Source organism: Triturus cristatus, chromosome 12 (genome assembly GCF_964204655.1).
Source record: "Triturus cristatus chromosome 12, aTriCri1.1, whole genome shotgun sequence".
NCBI classification, from domain to species: Eukaryota; Metazoa; Chordata; class Amphibia; order Caudata; family Salamandridae; genus Triturus; species Triturus cristatus.
In genome coordinates, this window is record NC_140595.1 from 113,811,529 (window position 1) to 113,821,765 (window position 10,237).

The window sequence follows — 10,237 nt, forward strand, 5'->3', positions numbered from 1 at the left end:
ACATTTTCAGGAATACCATCTATCCAACAGCTCCCTCTTGAGATATTTTGTCGTAGAACACATAAAGCAGAACCCCAGAGGTGGAAACAGGGTCATCCAACTGAGGAAAAGGGAATCAAGGTACATTATAGACCTGGAGACAAAGAGCCCAGGGGACAATATCTGGATGAAGAACTGGGAATACACCTACATGACAATTGTGCTGTATTTTGAGACTTTGGAAATGTTCCAGATTCTTTAACCTTAGTCCCTATTATGTGAATATACCTTGGATGACAGAAAAGATAGTATGGTCTATAACCTTGGATATGCTCTTAATATATCGATTTTGATTGTTCTGTTTTAGACTTTCTATTCTGATGTTTTTAACCGGTTATTTTCCATTTTATTACAGGAGGAAAAGAAGGGACCCACTCCTGGTTGGGGGCATCAACAGGGGTCCCTACTCCTTTCTTCAGAATCACATCTCTGTGGGAAAGGGTGCACACCAGATAAGAACTTTGGAGAGATTTTCTGTATATTTCAAATTGTCTTAAAGATGACTATTTCTATTTATGCTTAGAATCAGATTTACCATGGGGTATGAAAGTAAAACATGTTGGTAGGTGGAACTCACACGTATACAGTTATGAGAACATAGTAGGATTTTGTATATGACCACTTGGCATACAGGGTACTATGCACCAGTAGGTGAAATGAATAACAAATATGCATGTTGCTGTCTAAGAATGTCTATCTGACTATTATGTCCATCTTGACTTATCCATTTTTCCCCCACCAGTAGATGAGATCAATTACAATTGTGCATTGTATTGTCTGGGAATGTATATTAGAACATCCTGTCTATCTTGAAACAATCTTTCCCCCTCCATTACCTCTCAGTTTTGCACCTTTCACTGGAACTGTACTGATTGACATCTGCATTAGCCACTTGGCGCAAGTATTGACGTTCGCACTAAGGTTGTCTTCTACCATGTATGCCACCACCATATCATTGGATAAATATATCTGCCACTCGGCACTGTTGGAAAATTAACGTGCATCCAGAAGAGCACAGGGAACAGATGTCATTCTAGTTTAATCTGAACTGCCACTATGGCATTGTCTCACACTGCCTATTTCACCGTACTAGACAATGCTATGCTGTAGAACCATGAGGAATTCCAAAAATAACGTGAGGGGGAGCCACACTTGTTCCCAATATTATGTTAATCTATGAAGATTAATTTGGGGCATTTATGCAAAACGCTGCATGCACTTTTGCATCTAATTTGGTACTATTTTTTATATACATTAAGCAGTTTCAAGATGGCTGCCACTGAATTTTGTAACACAACATGCACTGTTTTTTAGTCTTTTCTATGTTTGGAAACTTCTATGTATAAGTGGTGTCTGCAATAATTCAGTGTGTGATCAAGACTGTTCGCTGTCGAAACGCATACATCTTCCTCTACCATGCACATTCCCCATGAGTGTGCACTTTACTTTATTTGGCAAAAGAATAATATATAGCAATCGAGATCTGCTAACATTCTTTTGCATTGACCAAGTCCCCAAAAATGAGAGAGGTGGGGATAGGATTAGAAGTCTACGAGCACTAGAATCAAAGTACATTATAGAGCTAGGAACAATGGTGCCATTGGGTCTGAACAACCATGAGGAACTGTGGGCTTACTTAGAGTAAAAGTCCATCAACTCTATATTTTCAATACATACTAACATCAGTTGAAATTCAGATCTAGTACTCTTGTAGCAACAGAATGACAAGGCTCCAAGTCTGCACTTTGGACTACTAACTATTGACCCTACTGTCCCAAGTTAACCACAGGTGGCATATAAGGGAATATACCGGGCATACGTGGAACATTTGAATCGCTTGACCCCTGTATTTCCCTTGCCCCTTACCTTTCCTTGTGAACAAGTTCTTAAAATACCCATATGATTTGCCCATACAGGGCTGTATCAAATTGAGACGAAAACTGTAAAACTAGTCTGTCCTTGTCAGGGATGAGATGCATTACTGTGACTGTAAGACATTTGACCACATATTAATTTATGTACAATTGATGTTTTATTTACCTTTATAAGTAGGAATATTATGTACTTCTCTAAAGAATTTATGTGGTCACATAATCATTACTACGTAATCTACAAGAAGATGGCAGTGGTTTTATGAGAAAAGCCAGCACCTCTGTCAGTTTGCAAAATGTACAATACAAAATGTCCTTTGGCGTGCTCAATGTCAACACCGTTCCATCACAATGTCACTATGTACAAAGAGAAACTCTCCAAATACAATAACCATAACAACAAAGGCAGAGCACAGCACAAGCAAAGTGTTAACTGACTAACACTAGTCAGAGATCAGTTTAATTCCAAACAAGACACCAATTTTGATGGTCAATATACATTCCCTTTGTTCTCCAATGAAATTGACACGTAGGTATAGTAGAAGAACAGCCGACACGTGTTTCGTCGTGGGACGACTTTCTGATAGTGGCTTTAAGCCAAAATCCATCTTTCAACCTTCACTGGGTAGTGACAATATGATCAAAACTTTTCTACGACTGGTGACAACAGACCTGCATGCATGGGAAGATAATTATAATTTCAAGACTCTGCTAAGAAAGGACAACCTTATGAAGGGCGAAAGACAAGCTCTACGGGAATTAAGTGAACTACCCAATTTGATTCTGAAGGAGGCGGACAAAGGTGGTAACCTAGTACTCCTGAACACCAGTGATTACCTTGCAGAAATTGACAGACAGACAGCTGACACCAATGCGTATGTTACCTGTTTATTGGAGAGCAACCTAAAAAATGGAGGGAGCTTGGTTGCATCAAAGATCAGGAGTGTAAATATCTATTCACTCCCAATCCGGTGGCACCTTGTATGTATATCTTACCAAAAATTCACAAACCAGGAGGTTTTCCTCTTGGTAGGCCTATAATCTCAGGTATTGGTTCCCATACCGAGCATATTTCGGAATATATCGATCAATTCCTTCAACCCTTTGTTAGAAACTTACCATCGTTCATTTGTGATACCAAGGACCTACTCAATCAATTGGGTGATTTCACCTGGACTGAGGACTGATGTTTTGTAACGCTTGATATCAGCTCACTTTATACTTCCATCACTACTACTGTGGGGCTGGAAGCAGTCAAACATTCCCTGGCAAAAAGAGATACTTCCCTGTGGGAACATACGACAATGCTACTGGACATGATTACCATGGTCCTGGAGAACAATGTTTTCTTACACAATGGGACCTGGTATAAACAACACCAGGATGTGGCCATGGGATCTAAATGTTCTCCTTCGTTCGAGAATCTATTCGTTGGCTGGATGGAAATTTTTTATATCTGGTCTAAATGTCCTGATATGTTGATCAATCACGTGATCTATTGGGGTCGTTATATAGACGACGTGCTCCTTATGTGGACTAGCAATTTGGAACAACTACATGATTTCTGTTCCTTTTTGAATTCTAACATCTATAACATCCACTTTACTTACCAGTCCAGTAAGGAGGAGATTACTTTCCTTGATTTGAAACTGTATACAAAAGAGAATTCCATCTTGTCTGCCCTCTATAGGAAACCTACGGCATGCAATGCTGTATTGCATGCGGACACATCACATCCCACATCACAAATCAATGCCATACCACTGGGGGAACTCACACGTTTAAGACGCAATTGTATTGAGGATCAGATCTACAAAAAGGAAATGCAAGATACCATGAGTAGATTTAGAAATAAAGGATATAACTATAAGGTACTAGAGAAAGCTGAAAGTAAGGCATTGGGATTGAGTCGCAGCCAACTGTTGAAACATAAATTGAAGTCTAATAAGAGTAACAAATACAAGGAGAGAATTTCCTATAAATAGCTGAAACCTGTCTCATAGCAGAAGTCGCGTTCATCACATGTAAGCGGCAGGATCCGTTAACTTTTTACTGTAGTCTGAGCCTCGGGCAAACCTCGGGCGGACGGACGAACGAAGCCATTGCCGTTACCGTTGCCGTTGCCGGTGCTTCGGCTCCTGCAGAGAGCAGGACAGGACAGGTCCAGTGTCTGGTGTTCGGGGCAGGGTAGTAGCCCGTGAAGCCCGTGAAGTTTGAACCACTGACAGGGCTAGCAGGCCAACTTCCGCTCAGAAGCTACAGCCTCATAGTGCCTTGAAACCTCAGCAAGTTACCTCTTGGAACGAGCAGCAGCGGCGGCTGGACTCCGGTGTGGCGCGAGTGGAGTCAGGTGCGGAGTTTTTGGAGCAGAGCAGACCAGAGCGTGTTCAGCATCCGACGGCAGTTGGCTGCGGCGAGAGGAGCAGGTGTGCAGCGAGCTAAATGCTGAGAGCAGTGGCAGAGCTGAACAGTTGAGCAGCGAAAGGTTGTTGGCGGTAGGTGGAGGTCGTACGGGACGGGAGGCATAAGGTGGAAAGTGCTCCTGACCTGCTTGACCCGCCTTACCCTGCCTAGTTCAAGCTCATTTTCGGCGGCGTTAGATTGCCGCCGTGCTTCCTGCCTGCTGTTTGATAACAGAGGTAAAGACTTTGATGAGAGAGAGGAGAGAGCGGAGAGCAGTAAGCTATAGGAGAGGTGTGAGCAGTTTACGTGGCAAGTGGACAGGCGGGAAAGCTTGAGCGAATTCGTTGCCGCTGCCGTCATCGCCTGTTCAGCTGGTTGAGCTCTCACGCTGCCGAGCTGACAGTGCCTGACCGAGCTTGTTCGAGCCTGCCTGAGTCCACCTATATCGGTGGCCCCCCTCTTGCTTTGCCTTGCTTTGCCTGCCTGCCTGTTTAAGACAAAGGAGGGTATACCTGGCTAGTGGGCTAGGTTAGTGCAGTTCTTCTCCTTTTTCTTACAAGCGGAGAGGCGGCGCAGTGAAAAGAGTGAGGCGTACCAGAGAGAAGTCTTTTTTGGAGAGGAAAAGCGAGAGGAAAGTGAACTGAACAGATACATAAAAAAAAAAAAATGTTAAATAGCAGAATTTGCTGAATTACCGGAATCAACGGAAATCGACGGAAACTAATTAGTAGTAGATTTTTAATTGTGCATGAGTCTGATAAGGGGTTTGTGTCAGTGTTAAATTATTATTTTTGTTGTTGTTGTTGTTTGGCGGGTAGAGGGAATTGATTAAGAATAGATAGTTTGATTTGGTTATAAACAGTTAAATACAGTGTGAATACAGAGTGAATCAGGATGAGGTCAGGTCGCCAGCGTTTGGCTATAACAAAGCCTACACAAAGTCAGATAGCTAAAGAATCTTTAGTGGTTCAACCCCAACCGGAGAAATATAAGCAAAATGGGGAAAATGTGGATAAGCAGGAAAATAGCAGTGCAGTCATAGAGGGAAGTTTGTGTCAGTCAGTTGAAGATAAGATCTTATCAGCGCCCGTTAATAAGGTTATGGGTAGTATGGATAGTAGGATCTGTATGAAATCTCCATATGTGGCTCAATCATCTATAAGGAGTTATTTTTTTAAGTACCATCAAAACCAGTCTGACAAATACACAAGTAATATCACCGAAAAGGAAAAGGGTGAGTTTAATGGGGATACTAGTGATGGTAAGGTGTCTTTAATCTCACCGCTATCATCGTGTAAAAAGGGGGAAAAGAGTTGTGATTTGATCTGTTTAAAGTTGCCTGAAAGTCTGAATATTATAATGGATAATCAACGTAGTCAGGATAGGAATACAACTGATGAAGGGATAGGAGTAGGAGTGGGAAAGGTGTCGTTATCTTTGTCCCAGGCGACATCATCCTTAGCTGGCCAGCAAAGGGCGCAGGTTCAGGCACAGATTCACGTGTGCGCCCCTATTGCTGACCAGGTAGAAAATGTCGAAGATGTTATTGTGTTCGATTCGGAAGTCGATTGTGGAATAGTAAAATTGGGTTGTGAAGAAAATATTATTGAACCGATATTGGTCCCAGAAGTCCCAGAAGTTTTAGAGGACTTAATTTTCAGTCCAAATAGCTGTTTGGACAAAAGTGGTAATGTCAGTTTATTTAATCTGGAACAGTCAAGTATAAGTATGGAGAATTGTTTTACCACTAATGAATTACTGATGGAACCAGGTGTGGGTAGTACTGATAATATTATTAATATAAATGATCAACCTAGCATAGAATTAAATGGCCATTTTAATCTAGCAGATATATCTTCGCCAATGAAACTGGAGGAGACAGACAAATCAAACCTAGGTGATCCAAAAGAAAGAGTGGTTAGTCCTGAGAGGGGCGTATGGGATTGTCTTTTATATACCATGGACTCTATCACCAATGCGCTTAATTTCCATTCTGATAAATTGGACGTCCAAGTAGATAGCTTAAATAGATTAGCATCCCATGTTGTGGGTATTGATACAAAACTCCTGCAATTAACTAACCTCATAACAAAGGTTCAAGCGGACAAAGAGAACCTGTATATAACATGAACCTGCGCTCAATTGATTGATAAAATTTCCGATTTACCATCTATAGTAAGCTCAATGGTCCACGAAGTAAAAATGTTGTCGGGTGCAAGAGTACAAGGTACGGAAAAAACAACTGATTCATTAGAAAAAAAGAATATCTCAGGTTGTACGTCTAGACAGGGGCTATTGTCATTAGATAATTTGACTCTTTATCAAAAGGATGTACTCAATGGAAATAGTACAAATAGCTCTGATAATAATATTAAGGAACAACTTGTAAAAGATGAAAGCAAAATAAATGCAATAGAAGAACCCCTCAGTAATATGAAGGGTGTTTTAAATAAAGATTGTTTGGCAACAGGAAATTTTATTATTGAATATCCTATGTTAACCAAAAAACATAGTAGTGTAAAAAAGTCAGGCCCAAATCATACCCAGGAAACAAGTGTCCCTTTAAAACCAAAGAACCTTTCAAAAAGGGAAAAAAAAGGTTAAGGAAGACACGTAATAAGATAATGTACAACTTACAATCACCCATTAAGAATAGTTGTGATAGTCCCCCAAAAAATCCTAAAGAAACTAAAACCGAAACTGAAATGAAACTATATTTTCCGATTTTTGGTAATAATAAAAATTCGGGATTAAATGTTAAGAGAAATCATTTGAAGGATTGTGACAGTGATAGGGCTGAGCAGGATGAATGTAAGTTGAGTCCAGGCCCTATACTAGAGCCTTCAAAATTTTTGAGGGAAGATGGATTGAAACAACTTATAAAGGAAAGGGTGGACACTATAGATGAACCTCTAGGTTATAAACAGAAATTGGTAGGCCATACTGATCATTTAAGTAGTATTAAAAATGAACAGGGGCATACCTTGTGTCTGAAATCTATTAATGATGTAATGGTTGAACAGGGAGTCCAGAAGGTTATCCATCAGCAAGGTGGCAATATGAATGATCAGGTGGCCCAATTGGATGTGCAATACGGAAAATTAATGAAGGATAATGAATTGAACTGCCTAGCAGATATTGTTCGGGTGTCTCCAACCGAGAACAGGTTGTCAACCACCTTTGTAGATGAGGAGGAAATAGAGGCATCAAACTTGCTGATTGATAAGAGGAAAGTAGCCTTTTGTCCTTATTATACAACAAGAGGTCCTCATGATATTTTAAATCGAGGTAATATCTTGAAATTGTTATATGCAATTATAGACCTTAAAGATGTGGTAACGGAGGATCTGGAAGCAGTAGAGTTTAGGCAGGAAGATGTCAATACGAATAGGGAAGCAACAATTACAACTTGGCGAAATACTGAAATTGTTGATAGAATAATGGCCAATGGCACAATATTTGAAAAGTGGGGTATTAGAGTTTGGAGACCGCAAGGTCCACGATATCCAACGCTGCTAATTCCAATCAATCCACCTGAGTTATTGACTCAAAAAAAAAAGAAAAAGGAGGAAAAAAAATTAGTTGAGGTATCACAGATAAGAATATTAAAAGGGGCATCAGGCCCATCGACGGAGTTAAATTTATCTTATGGGATCAAGGTTAGAAGTAGCCCGTCTGGTTTACGAACATGTGAGGCACTGAAAAAATCCCCAGAACTTTTAGACGATTGGAGCTGGCTTCCAGGAATATTAACAAATCCAAATCATGGAAAGAAGGATTGATGTGAACCTCTTTTTGATGAAGTTTCAAATACTCTGAAATTCTGTTCATGGAATACTAATGGCTTAAAATCCCTAATTGAGGATCCAAATGTAATAGATTTTCTAAACTCTTTTAATATTATAATTCTCCAAGAAACATGGAATATGTGTAGCGAACCATTTATTGGTTATTTTGAATACTGCAATATTGCAACACCTGAAGCTCATTCAGGTCGTCCTTGTGGTGGGCTCTCTATATATGTTTCTTTAAGTCTTAGAGTAGAACATTTTGAAATAGACCTTCAGTTAAAATGGTTGCAGTGTATCAAATTAATAGCTGGTCAATCAATCATTTTTTTAAATGTTTATTTAAGTTGTAAAAAGAAGGTTAGATCCACTCAAATTATTCAGTTATGGGGACTGGTAAAAACTTTATATTTTGATCACCTAGATTCAGCATTTATTATCACAGGTGATTTTAACATGCACTTAGTTGCCTCAAAAAAACAGACAGTTGGTTTAAACTATTTAGCTCAATGGACAGACTGTGAGTTTAAAAAGTACAATTTGAAAATTATGAAAGACTCAGATAATACTCCAACGTTTAATAAAGCTGGTGGTCTATCTGTAATAGACTATACAATAATGTCAAAACAATTATTTAACTTAGTAAGCAGCTATCAGATAGTCCCGAGGATTGAGAGTGACCACAATCCTCAAGTGGTTAAATTTGATTTAGTCTTTGATTGCCTCCCTGAAACTAAAATCCTGAAAACAGCTCCCATAGCTTTTAATCTTAAAAGATTAATATGGAATGAAAAAAATGAGGCAAGTATTTTGGGAGTTCTTACCTGTTTAATACAAGATGTGCAGTCTGCTTATGGTGAAGGGAAACCCATGGTGGAATTGTGGACACATTTATGCAACAATCTCCTGGCTAAATTTGCTAGGGATAAGCCATCTAGGGGTATATTATTGAACCCTAAGAAACCAGAGTGGTATTCGTTCCACCTATTACAACAAAAAAGAAGACTCAATAAAGCAATTAGATTGCTGTACAGAAATAAAAGCAATGTATCGTTTTTTGAGATATCACTTAAAATTAGAGAATTAAAACAGGGCTACAAGAAGGAAATTTGGAGAGCAAAGCAAATGCATTATGAATCAATATGGGCTAAGATCCATTATGCTTGTAAATCAAAAGATCTGCGGTTATTCTGGGGCATAATCAATAACCTTGAAAATGGAAATAATAGAAGCAGTAGTGCTAATGTAGATGAAATAAGTTGGGTGATTTTTTTTAATTCGAAAGTGGATACTCAAGGCCAATTGCATGATAAGTGTATTAGTAATAGTCCTACCTGTAGGTCTAAAATAAAAAATGGAATTAGACAGGAGAGTCCTAATCATCATCAGTATAGTGTAGAAATCAAACCTTGGTCGCTTGAAAAAGTTGAAAAAGCGATAAATAAGATTAAATCCAATGGAGCTCCAGAACCAAATGGTATTCCGAATGCCATATTTAAAGCTAAATTAAGGAATTGGCCGGAGCTTTTAATGCTCCTGTTTAATGATATACTTAAAACAGGCCTTATTCCGTTAACATGGCACGGAAGTATCATACAACCAATCTATAAATGTGGCCCCCAGGATAATCCGGCTAATTATCGATTAATTACACTTACAGATGTAGATGCAAAAATTTTTGGTAGTTGTCTGTTGGATGATTTAGAGGTATGGGCTTTAAAGGAGAAGTTGATTCCCAACTTTCAAACTGGGTTTAGAAAGGGTGAATCAACTCATACTAATCTGATTTTATTAACATTATTAGGTGAAAAAGCTAAAATGAGGAAGCAAACACTGTATGTGTGCTTCATTGACTTAAAAGCTGCGTTTGATTCTGTCCCGCGAAACATTCTTTGGTCGAAGTTAAGGAACTGGGGAATATCGGAAACTTTATTAAAAATGATTACATTACTTTATTCCGATACCTGGGTTCAGATTAAGATTGGCGATGGTAAACATACGACTCGTCGTTTGACTACTAACGTAGGACTAAAACAAGGTTGTGTTTTGGCTCCTTGCCTTTTTAATCTTTTTATGGCCGATCTCCCAGCCCATTTTAATACTATTAATTCGCATTCACCCTCGATATACGGTAAT